At 36.2% G+C, this 18,158-nt stretch overlaps 1 protein-coding gene across 1 annotated transcript in view; it reads left to right on the top strand.

The window, feature by feature from the left end:
• LOC109064015 (pleckstrin homology domain-containing family A member 7-like) overlaps positions 1-18,158 on the top strand; it is an 85,594-nt gene that overhangs the window by 24,882 nt on the left and 42,554 nt on the right.

Below are 18,158 nucleotides of genomic sequence, written 5' to 3'. Positions count from 1 at the left end.
TGAAGGTCTCTTATTGCAGCTGAGGAATGCTTCTATCTTTAATTGAGAGATCCATTATAATCTCTCTTAGCTTTGTGTGAAATCACAGAATCTAAATCTGGCATTGAAAAGAGTCAAGGCCAGCAGCAGTTCAATTCCCAATTAAATTAATCTGAAGCCCTGCAAAGATTGACACTGATGTGAATTGAGCTGTGCAGAATAAAGAAATGAGCATCATCTGTCTTTGTAGAAAGAGAGATGTCTAAAAATAACATTTGTGAGTGTGTGTGTGTGTGAGTGGATCAGCACCAGGTGTTTGGGTTCAGGGGCTGATATAATATATTTGTTTTTTTTTTACAATTTTAGAGAATGTGTGTGAGTCTTATATGTGTTTGCTTAATTCAAATATATTGTTCTAGAGGGTTTTTCTAATATTTTATAAAAAGTGTTTTTTTTTTTGTGAGGGCACAGGGCTTTCATGAAGTCCAAGAGAAATGGAGGGGGAGAGCTTGTCGTAAATGTCTTGAATAATTTCAGATGTCATGGTGGGTGGTGAAAATTCCAGAGTGTAAATATTTCAGAATAATGTCGCTGTATGTTGTTGGAGAGTCACAAAAAAATACAGTTTCTGTAAACCCCCATGGTATTTTCTTGTACTTTTAGTATACTGTTAGTATAGAGGTCTGAATTCCCATTGATCCTACCTAATTAGATTAGTTGTGTGGTGTGAGGAAATTGTTGTAGTTGTGGGCTGGCGGTATAACTAAGTTGTTGGCTGGAGCTGGCTCTGTTATTTTGTTATTTTTTCTAAATAATTAATTTGTGAAGTACATTTCTCAGTTCCCTGAAGCTTTGGCAAGTCTGATACATTTCTGCAAATCAGTTTCTTTTAAACAGATTAAAAAAAAAAAAACCTGATTTTAAACAGCTTTAAAAATTCTGGATTGCTGGAACGAGGCCTAACATCATAAAAACCTTCGGCGTAAGGAATAAAATTTTGTTGGAGCAGGGAATGAAACTTGAGGGAGCAGGTGGTACTGGATTGGCAAAATCTGTCCCACACAGACCAAAATATTGCTTGATAGTGTTCATGAAGCCTGTAGTTTAATAAAAATAACATAATCAGAGAAATCCGTGCTCTGTCCAGTACCATGTTTGTATAATTTCATTATTTACATAACTGAGCTAGCTACTTCAGAAACAGTTTTTTATAACTAATATGTTTATGCATGCAAAAACATTGCAGTTTGTTTTACCACTAATTTAGGGTGCTTTCACACTTGGTTTGCTTGCCTGGTCCGAACCCGAGTTCCATTGCTCCCCCCTCCCCCTGCCCCCATTGGACTGCGTTCTTATTATTATATTTGGGTCCGAACCGCAGTTCATTTGCGTCATCAAGCCAGCAGCTGTTTATCCTCTTGCTTAGTAACGGTGGCGCAGGAGAAGGCGGCAAATGCATAACATTGCTCATTTGCGTCATCATATATTTACGTTTTTGAACCGTTCGTTTTGGTTTACAAAGTTTCAGTACATAATGGCACTTACGTCTGTCTTACGAATGTACTGCAAATGATCTGAAGGCGAACAGAAATGAGATATACAGCTCTCTGTTTGCAGCGCGTCAGTCACGCTTGTCAGGAAAGTTAGTGAAACACAGTTTATATCAGGGATACCGGTTCACTTCCGCGATTTGGTACAATTGCGTTCACATCATTTTTACCGTCCAGGAGGTCATAATACCGTCACCCCAGACCACACCCTTTGTTAAGCGGACTTCCGCGTTCGTGGGTGCGCACCCGAGTTGGAAGACAGCGTTCACATCATCCAAACAAAAGCGAACCTGACGTAAAGGACCCGGGTGTGCACCAAAAGTGCTAGTGTGAAAAGCACACGTATCGTGCTAGTGTGAAAGCACACTTATATCTTGGTCAGCAGGAGGCTGGGCGAGGCTTTTTAGGTTGTTCTTATTCAATATTGACTCCATAATTTAGATTTGATCATTTGTTATTACAAAAAAAAAAATGTAATCAGTATTTTTTAAATGTATATTAAGTTTACAAATATATGTGTTGTTTAGGATTTTTTTATATAGATATATATATTATATATATATCTATATAGTATATATTTATAATATATAATATATATTTATTTATATTTTTTTTTTTTTTGTTAAATATTTGTTCAGCAAGGATGCATGAAAAAAAGTGACAGTAAATACATTTAATTTTGTTCAGATAAATGCTTTTGAAATTTATATTCATAAAAACAATCCTGAAAAAAATATATCAGTTTTTCATATAAATATTAAGCATCACAGCTGTTTTCAAAATTGATAATAATAAGGAATGTTTCTTGAGCACCAAATCAGTATATAAGAATGATTTCTGAAGAGTCATATAACATTAAAGATACTGATTGGTATAAATGGTAATTTTTTCAAAATATTTTAACTATATTTTTGATCAAACAAATGCTTCTTTCAAACACACACACACAAAAAAAAATCTTACCAACCCCAACACTTTTGTGTAAATATCTTGGTGCATATAAATGAAAAAAAAAAAAAAAAAAAAAAATCTATAAAAATTTTTTTGATGTGTTCTTTTATTAAAATATGAAAACATGCCTTGATGATATTCAGCTAGATTTTATTGTATTTTATTTATAATGCTTCCTCTGATCAAGTGGTCTATATATATAATATGCTGTATGTGTAGCATCAAAAACCTGAAAAATACCATGTTTTTTTTTTTTTTTTTTTTTTTTACTTTTTAAAATATTTAAATAACCCAACCCTGCTTGATTTATTGGGGATTATCTTTTAGTTTTGACCTTTGACCTCATAATTTCCCCAAACAAATACTTATAGATGACCTGTAACCTTCATTCTCAGACCAGCATGAATTTTAAGCTATTTAGGGAAACTAAACTTAGGCGAGTCAGGTCTACACGACTCATCATGTAAACACAAACATTCAGTGACCAGGAATATTACAATATCACACATCATTGGTTGAATATAATCTGTCCATCCTCTGCCTCTGTGTGCGTGTGTATGTCTCTCTTTGTGTGTGTGTGTGTGTGTGTGTGTGTGTGTGTGTGTGTGTGTGGGCATGAGTGCAGTGACTCATACAGGCAGCAGATTGAATCAAGAGGGAACAATAGATCTTAGCAGAACAAATGGTCAGATGGAAAAGGCATGGATCAAAGAGCCGTATTACCTGTTTCTGGCCTCATTTTACCTTCTGTAGGCCACGATAGCAGCACTCTTGATTCTTCTTTCATCCTCCTCACTAGCAAAACAACATCTCTCACAGAGAGGAAGGGCCACACTGCTGGGCCTCGAGGCAGCTGGAGACTATTTTAAACTGAGATCCATGTTTCCTCTGGCCTCAGTGGACCTCCGCCTCTGCTTTTACTTTAGACGTCAAGTATCAGTTTTTTATGCCGCTCAACAGCATCAGTAAAGCACTGAGGAATATGAACAGCCTCAAAGCAGTTCAATTAGATGTGGTATGTTTTTTTTTCTTTACTCCGTTTATGCCTTCTGGGCTTCTTATCAGGGTTTAACAAATCTGCAGCCACAAGTGCCGACTGTTTTTTTTTTTTTTTTCTGAGATATATGCTAATAGGCTTCAAACTCTGTTTTACATATGCTTGCTCTGAGGCTACACAATGCAAGAATCATCTTTTGTCCTTGATAAATCTGTTACTCTGTCTGTCTGTTTTTTGTTTTTCCGGTCACATTTACTGTTGTTTTGAGAATTTAATGGTCAAAAAAATCAATGGGTGTCTGTGTCATGTGAATTCTCTGCATTGACCAACAGAAAGCTGCTTGGTTTGAAAGTGACTGGGCTGTGTTTCATACACTGCTACACTGCTACACAATGAGTAATGGATTGTTTTTTTTTTTTTTTTTGCAAAAAATTTTTTGTTAATGTCTTATGGGTGAAAACAATCCAGTAGTTATGTTTCTGGATCATATCTTTGCAAGTGGCACATTTTCTCTTTTTTTTCAGAAAATATAAAAATCTATTTTATTTCTCATTCTGATGATGTCATATAAATAAATGTGATTGATAATGGCAATATGCTATCAATACAGATATTTCTGTATTTTTTAAATGATGATGTATTACTGAGAACGAGATTCTGACATAGAGTTTGGCTTAGAAATTCATTTAGAAATTGGCCCAGAAATTGCTGACAGTTATAAGGAACACTTACCAAATTTGTTTCCATAGAATTATTCACATATCATACTAAATATAAGAGTTTGTTTAGACGTATTAACAAATATTGACAACAGGAGAAACGTTGTTCCAGAAGATAAACCCCCATCCTCTTTAATCTGTTAACCAGCATAACATGTCATTCCAGTTTGTCCAGTTGGGTGACACTGGAGTTTGAGTAAAGTTTCTTTACATGTCATTTGAATACCGTGTCATCCAGAGCAATTCTGTTTACACTCAACCGCTCCTCTGTCATAGTCTAATGTTCCCATGACTTGTCAGGTTCACTGAAATTTGATTAGAGTGAAAGACAGAGAAAGGGATATTCCCACACTAGAAATATCACAAGAGCTTCTATGTTGTCTTTTACACCCAAAGTTAATTATCTTTGCACCTATAGCCAATGTACTACTCCATTGTAACATATGAATGTGTCATTTTTTGTTAGCTAACATGTTAACACAATGTTCTACCCATATGTCTGTAAAGTAACGTCAGGGCATGTCTTTAAAGGGGTCAGTTTTCCTTTCTCTTTGGAGTGTTACAAGCTGTTCGTTAATAGATAAGATCCCTAAAGTTGCAAAAACTAAAGTCTCAAACCCAAAGAGATATTCTTTGTAAAAGTTAAGAGTCGTCCACGCCCTCCTAAAACGCCTTGTGTAAACACGCCCCCACATGTCTATCTCACTGTGTGGGAAGATTTGCATAACACCGCCCAAATGTTCACGCAAAGAAAGAAGGCGTAACTTTGATTCTCGCTGTTGCCACTGTGGAGACGCTTTGTTTCATTGTGAAAGCGAAACTACTTTGTTTGGTCTTCCAAAAGAGGACACAACTAGAAAATCAGTGGTTAAGTTGTATTTACAACACTGTTCCAGAACAGTTCAACCCAAATATTCAGATGTGTTTAGTGCATTTTACGGAGGACTGTTTCCTGAACCTGGGAGAGTAGCCTACAATGCTTCTGTGCACAAAGGCTGTTTCTATAAAGTGGGGCAATTCTAACTTTGCAAGAAAACAGTCTGGCGCTTCTGACTCACAGCCTGTAAGTACGTTTACATATTTAAAAAAGACATGGTTTTATGTTTATGCGGCACGATAAGCAAGCAAGCAACACTAAAAAAGACAGTATAAGTCATTATAATCAGTTATTTTGTCCCCACTGAATGCCTTGTTTATAATGGGTTTTTTTGGTTTTGTCTTGCTGCGCCGGGACACGGCATCACAGTTTAGTAAGGGGCGTAACATTTCCGTCACAAGCTGGAGGTATTCAGCCAGTCACAATGCACTGGATAGCTGGCCAATCAGCGTACACCTCGCTTTTCAGAACAATGAGCTTTGTAAAAGTCTACGCGTTTCAGAAAGGCGGGGCACATAGGAGCAACAATACTGTACAGTCTGTGGAAAATAATGTGTTTTTTGATCGTTGTTTTGGGTAAACACATTGCATTACACCAAATACACAAAATAATGTTCTTTTTTGCAACGTCATATGACCCCTTTAATTTGAATTCAGTATATATAAATGATAAAAACTGAGAATTTGGCTACATGGCTGATTCTGAAGTGATTCATTTATTTACTGTATACACTCTATATTTTGCTTTCAATGTCTCTCAGATCGCAAGATCGCTCTCAAGACACAAAAATTCTGCTCTCTGAAGTATTGACAAAGGATTATACTCTTCTCTCCTAATAACTTTCAAGGCTTAATTTGCTCACTGTTGACGCAACTGGTTAATCTCATTTCTCCAGATGTCTGAGCTATTGAGTTTCTTGATGTTTCTCTTCTGCTGCTGTTCTGAGGTGAATGAGGCTTGTGAATTACTTCTGTTATCATAGACAGGAAGAGACAGCGGTTTGCATAACAGAAGGGTTAGAAAGTTAATTGAAAAGACCTTTTGAACCTTATTTCATCCACGGGAGCCTTATTTTACTTTCTATTCAATATCATGTGCTGGAATCCTACAAAGAAAAAATAATTGAAAAAATCCCATTTCTACCTTTGTGAATTTAAGTGAGAGGGCTTTTAAAGATCTGCTTGTTCCAACTGTTTTTGGTCAAAGGAATCCAGGACTTCACTAACTTGATTCAAACTAAGTTAAAGGTAATGCATATCTGTTAGTTTTGTCATAAATTTTTATTTTTGTATGTATAGCGAAACGGTTTCCACTTTTGCTGAGAATTGATACACTAGTACCAGCTGTGTGTTTTGTCTCCATCTCTGCCAAAATAAATAAAACCTTGAGGGTTTAACTCTTTAAAGTGAATAAACTGTTACTGTGAAGTAAAATAATTAATATACCTATTCTAAAATATTCATCATCATATTCATGTATCAATAATTTTTCATGGTATTGGATTAATAAAAATTCTAGTATTGAAACACTAATATGCGTCCATTTAAAATACTATCTGTTCATTTATAGGCTTATAAGTAGCTGATCTTAGTTGTTAAATAAGAATTAAAGCAGAAGGTCATGAGTAACAGCATGTGAAAGTGATTTCTTATTCCAGTGGTGTTTATCCTGTCTGATTCATTTTCCTTTTGATCCACTCTTGCATTTTTCTCTCTCTCCAGCATCCTGCCTCTTTGACTGTCACAATTGATTTTTGGAGATAAGCAGCCTTCAAAGTCTCATTGCACGCTGCCAAGAATCTCCAAGCTGCATGATGGATTACGTCAAATTGTCATCTATATTTATCTGTGATTGAGCTCATTTTGTGACAGTGGCTTTTTGATGCCTCCATATCAAAGGCAGGATGTAAAACAGACATTAACTGAGATAAGTATCTTGGTTGACTAGTGAGGATATAAATTTGTGCCATACACCCACTCTGATTGAAAGTCATATTCGTGATGTGTTGCCAAAGGCTTGTCTTTTTTCAGATACTGAACAGATTGCTCTTTATCGGTCTTTAAAGATAGAGACCTTTTCCTTCTCATACCTCTCAGAGAGGTCACTGGCCTGACAGTTGAAGTGGCTTTTCCATGTCATCTTCAGGGCTATTGACTGTCAGATAAACGTTTTGTGATTTGATAAAGTGTTAGCTGCACAACACCCTAATGACTTCCATCATTTTGAATGCAGCCACATTTAAGCAGGACTGTATAAATCTAGAGCTATACGCAATTAAAGTTGGGCGATACATAGAACATTGGCATGGTAATTATCCTGACAATATTAAATTAGGGAGTATTGTAAATATCGTGATAACGTGCTTTGCAGTGTTAAACATTGTAGTCAATCACAGACATGTCTGTTGAACACAAGAACGAACCGACCAATCATGGATGTTTAAGTCAGTCAGTGAAACTCATGCATTATCAGAGAGAATTTGCTTCAAAGTGTAACAAAAAATGAACTACAGTGACCAAAATGCAATGCAAGAAGTAGGAGGAGTCAGAAGCAAATGGGGGAAATCAGATCCATTTAGGCACAGGTGTTTGAGAGTAAGAGTTTTCCGTATACTGTACTGAGTGTGAGAGTGTTTGGACAAGTTTGAACTGCTTTGGAGTCTCTGGACATATAAAATGCCCCAAAAATGAAACGACGAGAATTGAAGATTACAGTGTTATGAGAGCTTTATTCGTGATGGAGTGCTTGGATTATTACCATTCCTGTAGGCTGCTCCTTTTCCAGTGGGGTTTTGGGCTGTACGGAAGCTCAGTCATCAGACATTAAGCACTGAGAAATAATGCCACTGACAAAGAAACAACGAGACTAAAGATTACCAATAGCTTGAGAGTTTCATTGGCTGCACAGTGGATGGGTGGATGGGTGTCTGGATGTTAGCTATGGCATATGATATTAAACTGTGTTTGAGCTGCGTGGGATTGGAATGCTGTGAGTGAGTTTTGTCTTGAGTTTTGTCTACGTTGGACTCCAGGTAGGCCATGAACAGTACATTCTTCCTCCTCAACAAAGCCATTTAATCACCATCGGCCCTCTGAGAAGATGGGTTTAGTGGACATATAACTCGCGCTGCAACCACAGACACACACAAACATCACGTTTTTTTAAACCCAATATTTAAGGACATAAACATTCAAATGAGTTATTCAAAGAGTCATGGGTTGAGGTGCTGCTTACATTATGGATGTTTGAACTGAAAAATACTTAATAAATTGTCAAATACTGTCTTGATTTACTATTGATGACTTGTGTATTTTCTTCTCCCTCTTTTGATGCATGATGCATTGATGCTCTCTTATATGATGATTTCTTTCATGAGAAGATTTTTGGTTGTCTCTTTGTTGATTTTGAGATGATTTGAATAAGCAAGTTATTTTGTAACATGTTAATATTGGCATATGTTAATTTAACTAAATATGATTTTTAAATGTTACTTTTGTTCATTAAGTTAAAAACAATAAGTGATCAACAATATTAAGATCTGTGTTGATTTTACAGTAAACACTCTGTATATATTGTTACAATAGCTGTTCTATTCAGATGATGTCTGATGCAAAAACAAAATCACCTTTCACTATTCCATCTGCTAAGCCCAGAACCCACAGCATTCAGTGTTCTGTCTATCACTGCAAAAAACGAAAGCAGCTGCTCTCCACGTCTTTTTCTGTTGACTCATTTTGCGAGCATATGAATGTTGTTTGAGCTTGTTTTGTCTACTGGATCAAAAGAGCTGAAAAAGCCCATACATATACATGTACACAACTTTCTGCAGCATCTTTCTTCGCTAACACCACAAGCAGCATAAATCTGATGTTATATTAGTTAGAGCCCGACCGATATGGATTTTTGGGGGCCGATGCCGATGCCGATTTTAACTCGAAAATAGCCGATTTATAAGCCGATATTTTGATTTTGAAAATAAACTGGATATTAGACCCATTTCCTATAAACTACACTTACACAACATTCAATAGCAAAATATCTGCCTGTTCTATGTATGTGGGCTGTATAAACCATTTTTCCAGAAGGGATTATGTTAAAAAAAGGCCTTAGATTACAGTCTCAATGACCAAACAATTGCACATCAAAAGTTATTAAATTTTTAAATGATCAAAAGAACACTGCATTAGAGGAATCTTTGCAGAAGTAGTCCCACACTTTGCTGCTACAGCGTTCACCTTTTTCAGCCATCTGTAGGGCAGAAAGAGAGACAGAGAAAGAATAAGCATGTGTATTAATAATATCACCATGTATCATTACTCATGTCATCATTACAATTATAATAATAATAAACAGGGATCTCCTACATAGGCAAAATTAGAAATATAGAGAAATATATATATATATATATATATATATATATATATATTTTTTTTTTTTTTTATTTGTCAACCATAGGTATTACCTATTACCTACTTATATTTAACTATATTATTACAACATTTTCCTGTTATGTCTGTAAAGCTGCTTTGAAACAATCTGTAAAAAAGAAGAAAAAATGCGCTTGTTCAGCTCACATTTATTTACATGTCCCCTCTGGTTTAATCATTTCTGACGCACCTACTGTAGTTACTGTTACTACACTATATTTGCTCTCACAGACACATTCACCAACGGACCCGTATATCTTCTCCTCTTCTCTTTGTGCAGTCTGAATCAAAAACATCGTCATGCGCTGGCGAACGTAAAGTTAGCACTACTGTTACCGGAAGATTACAGAATCAATTCGAAGTTGAATGGTTAAACGTTAGTGTCATGAACACACCGCTGTCAATTTTTAGAAGCAAACCACCTTCAAACAAGTTAATAGCAAGCATTTAAGGGGCCTGCTAAACAGGAAGCTATGTTAGCGTTAGAATAACGTAACAGTTAGTTTTTTCGAGGCACGCTGTACATAACTTCTAGTCATTGACTACACGCGCCCCCCTGCCACAGTTACGCGGTCATTATGTGGGAAACACTGCAGATATATTTAGAATAAGTTAAACGCTAACGTTATAGTTTGACCTCTTATTAACGTTCGTGCTCTTCCACTGATAAACATGGTATTAGCTTTTGTGGCTAATCTAATATAGCAATGCATTAGCGGCTGTAAGTGATGTTACAGAATATTTAGTAGTGATAATGATAGGACCGTTAGCTAGAACTACCACACTGTTTTTATATACAGTGTATGAACTAAATCTACAATCATTTCACATGACAAACGCCAGACTCACCGTCAAAAGAGTACATCTCCGTGGCTCGGCTGATAGCTTTCTTCTGTAGTGGATTTCTGGCGCTGTTGTCAACTGGGGAGTTGCAGAGCTCCCTCTGGTGGGCAAACTATGCAAACACTCATAACACATGAGTGAAGCATGAGACTCTGTTTCTCATGTTTCATCGGCCGTTATAAACGCCGATGCCGATTTAAATGCAATTAGCTCATATCGGCCGATAATATCGGCCGGCCGATATATCGGTCGGGCTCTAATATTAGTATGATTAGTGCGCATCAACATTTATGCACACAACATTTGGAAGGGCCACCGGTATTTTGGCGAAAACAAAAAGACCTGCCCATAAACGCTCCCTTCAAAGAAACCAGGACAGAAGTGGTCGAAAGTGGACAAAAGAGACAGATTAAAATACCAGGTGTCAACAGGAGAGTGTCTCTCTTGTTTACTTTTGATCCAATCAACCAAAACACATCTAACAGGGCTGCACACACCATGCACCTCAGCACTTAGTGACCCCACTCTGTGACTTGGTCTTCCAAGTTGTTGCTTGTTTCCTAAATGCTTCCACTTTCCAATAATACTGCTTACCATTGACCTTGGAATATCTAGCAGGAATGAAATTTCACAAACTGACTTATTGCAAAAGTGCCATCCTATTACAGTACCACACTAGAATTTACTTTAAGGTCATAGACTTGAGTAGCACTCAAAATTCTCCTGCCTTACCAGTGCTCCTTAAGTGTCCTTTCACTGAGTTGAAACTCAATTTCAGTAAACACGTGACCTGCTAGTCTCTTGGTGTCTTAGGCAGTTGTAGAATTGTGATACTAAATGTCGCGTCCCATTTCGTAGAGCCAGTTCCCACTCAGCCATTACTGTATATACAGTGGTGACAGCAAAATTTTCATTACCTTTCCAATGACAGATTAATGAGTAAACTGTTGGTGGGAATTTGCTCTTGAGGGATAAAACAGTTGGTATGCAACAGCTGGCACTGAATGGTTTATGGTTATGATGAACAGTTTAAACAAAATGACAAGGTACGATACAGCATGACGCTACATTTCTTAACAGATATTGTCCTTCAAAAAAACAAGTGTACAAAAGTGTCATGTTGCTGGCTCTCAGCTCGTATTACTAGAGGGATGGCAAAGCTTGGCATACTTTAATTCTACTCCAGCAGCTAAATATTTTTAGTTACATTTTCCTTCGAGTCCATGCTCTATTCTTATTACACTGCTGGCAAGTCTCTAGAGGCAAAGTTTGGCTGCATCCCAGCATTCTATTGCAAATCATCTTATATACACAGTATTAATGTCTTTTATGTACCAATGAAACAAGTCTGACACTTCCCTAGTCAACTTGCAGGTACTTTTAACTGCTTTTGTTGGTTTTTACTGTCCATCTGCATAGAAACTTGTTTGTTGATTTTTGTTTCATACACATTTTGTCAGGTTGTCAGGAATTCAGCTGGTGTTGCAGTTAAATGCTGAGGTTATATCGTCCAGAATGCATCCAGCAGGTCCAAATACTGTGCAGTGTGGCTATACTAACTGTAAGAGACCTAGGACGTCATACATAAAATCATGCATATATTTTGTCATGTGTAGTTTAAACCATGCATATTAAGTTTAAACCATGCACATGTTGCCATATGTATATTTATGTGTATGTCAATGAATGGCTGCTGCACTGACCACTGTTTTGGCATACGGTTGCAGTCTTTTTTGTGCTTTAGGAAACCCATTTTTAGAAAAGCCATTACAACACTGCAAACCATTGCCAAACATTGCCATTGAGCATTCAACGTACAGATGCATGTGTTGTATAATTCATTGTGTTTTTATGTGGCGATGCTTGTCATTGGGTTGTTAAAGGCATTTAAGTTGTCAGATGAACAAGACTGTCTAAAATAAATGGACTGGAATATACAGCTGTTTTCTTTGTAGAAACATTTCAACAAAAGTTCCCAGAAATAAAGATGATAACAAGAAATGTTTTTAACACATTTGCCAAATTTGACATTTATAACTGTTTCATCTTATTAAACTGTTTTGCACTCTTTGCTTGACAGAAATTCATATAGAACTCAGTTAGTATGAAATCCTTGCATTTTTGTATTCTGTAGGAAACTCTAATATACTGTACACGTAGACTATTGTTTATTTGTTTTTTTTTTGTTTTTTTTTTTATTTTTTTATATTTGTGCTACTTTTTTATTTTGCACGAATGCATTAAATCGGTCCAAAGTGACAGTAAAGACATTTATAAAAGGTTTCAGTTTTAAATAAATGCTGTTCTTTTGAACATTTATTCATGAAAGAATTCTGAAAAAAATCAGGGTTTCCACAAAAAAAACTGTTTGCAAGAGTAATAATGATCATGTGAGACTCCAAACTGGCTGATGTAAATTCAGCTTTGTCAATACAGAAATAAATTACATTATTTTAAAAAAGAAAACAGATGTTTTAAATTAATGATATTTCACAAAATTACAGTTTTTACTGTATTTTTTGTATTAAATAAATGCAACCTTGGTGAGCATAAAACATTTAAAAATCTTACAGACACCCAAACTTTTGAACTTTGGTACTAGTGTATGTTCCAAGCATTAAGGTTTGACTAATAGCCTAACACATGCGGAAGGGTCATTACTTCACAGTCTTTGCAAGCTCTAGCGGCTCTTTTCAGGGGTCGGCTCTCTCAGTGCCTTGACACTGACACAAGACACCACTACACCGCTGGCATTTTACCCTCCCAACCATACGAGACAGCTAGACACACTAAAGCCCCGGCAACAGAGACAGAGCGCTGAAGCCTAAGCTGTGAAGAGACAGGTAAACAAAAGCCTGCTGCTGTTCTGCAACACTGTATATGGCATCAGAGGGACACTTATTGATTGTAAGTGGAAACCAGGTCATGTTCACCATTGTGAAAATGCGCTCATTGAAGTAATGTGGTCTCTTAAGTACGGTTTAAGCTTACTGGTAAACAAGCTGCACTAGCGTGTTTTCTAAAGGCAATGTCTGGCTGGTTTGTAGAGTGTTCACACAGTGTGAAGTTCAGTCATGCTTCAGTTAAATTTTAATTTCAACTGATTTATGTGCTTCTGAGATATGCAAGTTTAAGTTTAACAAAGCTTTTAATGTGAAACTTAATAATGTTAGTCGAATGCAATAATGAATCTACTCCATGAATCATTGCACAGCCTATAACGTTATATTAAATGGCTGTCATATGAAACATTTTTGGCTTCTCTATATAGCATTAAATTGCATGCTAACACTGGGTCAGTGTGTGTGGGATTTCTAACTGATTATGTGGTGATTCATTGTTCTCATTGTAATCGGGTCCAGCATTAAATGTCAGATGATGAAATTTGTATCTGAGCTTTCTGTAATTTTTCATCTCTCTCCCTCGTTCTGTGTGATGTGAATGGGAATGACCTTGTCCCTGTGAGAGAGCCATTTAAAATGCTTTTCAACCTGCTTCCGGTGCTTAAACACAGCTTATCTGAACATTTTTAAATAGACACCACCTTTACATGCCCATTGAATAAATAATGGTTCAAGGCAATTCATTTTGGGGCTGTAAAACAAACCAACTGGCTTGTGCCAAGCAATACAGAGACAAATCCTTCAATTTTGGGCAAGTTGTCTGTATAATCGAGAGATTGTGCCTTTTAACAATTTGTTTCTGACACATTTACGATGTCATCTGACGTGCACTACTTAGCTGGATATAGCCTTGGATTCTCAGATAAATTAATGCATTTGTATTTATAGTCCTCCTTGTCTTTCACTTGCAGTTTAGCTTGTGTTGAGCCAAGTTTGCTTGAGGGTCTCATCAGCGGAAGGCTGTTATGACCACTTGATCTTACTTCCAGTCATTATGATTTAGAGAGTCTTGTCACAAATTAGACACAAAAAGAAACATAAAGTGTGGTGTTCTGTTTCCATTTATGAGGCATGTTTATCTGAAATAATTTATAGCATGATAATGAACCAGGCTGGAAAACATTTATTCAAAATCAGTATGGCAGAAAAAAAAAGAAGTTAAAATTATGAAGAAAAAAAAATTACAAATAGAATTTGCACCAAACTTAAATGTAGGGCAGCACAATTTGGGAAAAAATATATTTATTATTAAATAATAATAATTATGATTATTGAATAGGGCAGCACAATTTGGGAAAAAATATATGTATTATTAAATAATAATTATTATTATATTATTATTTATTGATATTTTTTATTTTTTTATTTATTATAGTGTAATATTTTAATGTTTGCATTTTGTATATTTATTTGATTAAATCACAGCCTTTTGTGTAATTATTTTTTTTTTCATATAATGGTGTATATCTAAAAATATAAAGTGGAACTGATGTGGCTTTGTAGCAAGACGTAGCGAGTATTTCTACACAATCACATGAGACTAAACAGGTGTGGTGATTATAAAGATCCGGGGGCTCCTTTCAAGGATACACACCATGTTTGTGCACACAAATCCTCACTTATCACAGGCTGTCAGCCAGAATAGTAAAGAGCTCCATTACAAACAACAGTAAAGCTTATGTAGTCACTGCAACCTGTGGCATCTCCATGCAGTGAATTATGGTCTTTAAATACATAGGAGCGACTGGAAAGGAAACAATGTGCTCTGACCTCACCTCTACCTCTCTCTGCCTTAGTGGAAGTGTAAAAGCGTGTCGAGTTCACATGTATACACTCTTGATGCACACCATTGTGTTCTGCTTGTGAAATGATGCCTCGTGACTTCAAAGCATTCCGGTTCAGATAGGAAGTGTTTTACATTCAAGGCATTGAGGTCAGTTTGTATCCATTTAAAAAATTGCTTATATTTTGAGGGAAAAAATAAATCAACACCCAACTTTTATAATGCCAAGAAACTACATTTCATGTCTTCTACTTGGGTTAAATTAGATTTGATTTATTAATTGATTTTATGAGTATTTTATTCTGAATCATTTCAGAGCTCTTCTATGACTTCTTCTGCATGGATGGATTTTCTGGACGTATTTTGGGGGGTTATGGTGGTGGGTTATTGTGTTGTATTGGTTTCTTTTATCTGTTGGTTTATATTTAGCTGCCTGCACTTTCCTTAAATACTGCTACAATCTCCAAGGCTTCATTTTTCTTGGCTCTTTATTACAATAGAACAGCGCTCCTGCATACTCTATCGCTTTTAGTTAGAAGAAACACCAAGAAACACTTGGGTTCTGGAAGTAAAAATAATATAAATATTCTTCATAAGGAAATTGTTTTTGAAACTTTTAAAGAGCTATGAGGTTAATGTAGCAAGGTTTTTAATAAATGGTATATGCTTTTGTTGAAGCCACCAGATGCATTATTTATTTATTTAAATCATCTTTAACAGTGGGAATTCTGGTTAAAAACTACATTACCCATGATTCTACAGATAAATCTCCAGCGATCGGAGAATCAAAACAATCAAATTGCATCAAAAGAATAGCTTCCACCCACTACCATAAAGTGCTGCAAATGATGTAACTGAGACTGCTTCCTACGCTCTCAAAATACTTAAATGTATATGCATATTTTGCAATAAATCAAAACTATATTGTTTCTATATTTAAACATGGTCACACTTTATTTTAAGGTCCAATTCTCATTATTAACTAACTATTAACTATGACAGTCGTCTCAAACTCTTAATTTGCTGCTTATTAATAGTTAGTAAGGTAGTTGTTAAGTTTATGTATGGGGTAGGATTAAGGGATATAAAATATGGACGTGCAGAATAAGGCATTAATATGTGCTTTATAAGTACTAATAAACAGCTAATATGCATGCTAGTTAATAGTGAGAATTTGTCCTTAAAATAAAGTGTTGCTTTAAATATAATGAACATCTTTAAAAAATAGTTTCATATTTCTTCATCATTTTTAATTTGATTGTCTTTTGCGATGTTTCATGGGATTGTAGTTCTTACCCTCAATAAAGGCATTAAGTATGGAGTCTTGCATCTTTTTGCTGTCTCTGGTTTTCAAATATTTATTTTTTGTAAAGATGCAAAGTTTGTAATGTTGTGCTTAACCTCATAGCTGGTTGGATTGGTTTTTTGCTTATAGCCTTTAACTCTTTAACAGAGACTTTTTAAAACATTAATAGGAAAAACATTAGAATAAATACTTCCAAGGAACCAAAGTTGTTGAAAAAGTGGGCAGGCACTGTTGCAGTCTGTATGGCAGAATAAGTCCCGCCTTCTAAATAAATCAGCCAGTCATCAATTGGTAAAGTCATTGCAGCTGCCATTAGAAGCAGTTAGAGTCCTGAGACGTGTGCTTGGGAGTGTGCATTGGTTGGACCAACCTGCTAATGAAGCTTATGAAACAGGATCTATAGGAAGGTTATTGTCAGATTTTGTTGCTGATTTTTCCTTATGAAATTTCGCTAATGTGACCATACCTTAAAGTAGAGGTCTGTGTGGGACTATTTTTTTTGTCCCGCTCCCACAAGGTTTTATTCCGCACCCACCCGCTCCCGCTATATATTCACTCTTTGTTCACCCGCTATCCGCTTAGAATAATTTTCTTCCCAACCCGACCGTTCCCGCTAAATTTAGATCTCATTTCCAGAATCTCACATTTAAATTTCTACTACTGAAAGAAAGAGAGATAGGCTGACAAAGAAAAGTGTAGTCTGCACAAAATTGTGTTATTTTATTTGTCTTGTCAAGAGTCTTGAATTTAATGACTTTTAGTTGAATTTATATGAATTATCTGAAGACACAAAATTTGTTTAATATTTTAATCAACACAGTAGGAAAAAAAGTGTCAGAAAATAAAAATGTACAAAAATAGTATTTCTTATTTTTTTTTATTCTTGTCAGGATACAATTTGTTTAACATTGACAACACAATAGGGAAAAGTGTCGCAGAGAGAGAAAAAAAAAATATATATATATATATATACGTTGTACAAAAGCCTATTAGCTATTTTTATTCGTCTTGTCAAGATACTAAATTCGTTTGACATTTTTCTGTTAACACAGTAGGAAAAGTTTTGCAGAGAAAAATAAATACGACATCTGTCATTTAAAATTATAGGCTAAGCAAAATATAAACAAAACTGAGTTGAACATTCTTCAAGGACAGCGCATCCACACTTTGCTCCATCCTTATTCTGCTCCGTCACTCATCAGCCTGTTCTGTCTGAGGGCTGTATATTTACCACAGGTACAGCCTGCTCTGAGCATCGTTATGCACATGCTGCGCACAGACCATGCAAATAAAACGTGTGACATTTAAAATATGCGTGCATCGCGTGCATAACAGTTAGAGTGCAGGCTGTACGGTGGTCATTAAGAATAAAGCACAGATATGCTGTTCTGAATGGACGTCGGGAACGGGATTTTGTTAGACCACACGCTCCCGTTCAAAGTAGACCAGAGTTACCGACCGCTACGGCATTTTATTCGGGAATTTAATCCCGCGGCGCAAAAAATCCGGGCCGTGGGAATGCAGACCTCTACCTTAAAGCAACTATAACCCCTTTCACACTGCACGTTGCCAATGGGCGTCGGACTGGGGGTAAAACCAGTACTGATTACCAGGGCCCCAAAGGAAGAGAGGGCCCTTGAAAAGTCTGGAATATTTTTTATTTTACCTGGATATTTTCATGGGGGCCCATCGGGACTGCCCATGCATAGGGCCTGGGATCTTGTGCAACGCCCCTGCATGTTGGTCCCAGAAAAATTGCCGGAGTGCCTTCTGTGTGAACGCAAACCCAGGATTGATTCCAGGATCGATGCCGGGTTGGGGA

Source organism: Cyprinus carpio, chromosome A18 (assembly GCF_018340385.1).
Source record: "Cyprinus carpio isolate SPL01 chromosome A18, ASM1834038v1, whole genome shotgun sequence".
Lineage (NCBI taxonomy): Eukaryota > Metazoa > Chordata > Actinopteri > Cypriniformes > Cyprinidae > Cyprinus > Cyprinus carpio.
The sequence above is the reverse complement of the archived record's forward strand: the minus strand, read 5'-3'. Positions and strand labels throughout refer to the sequence as shown.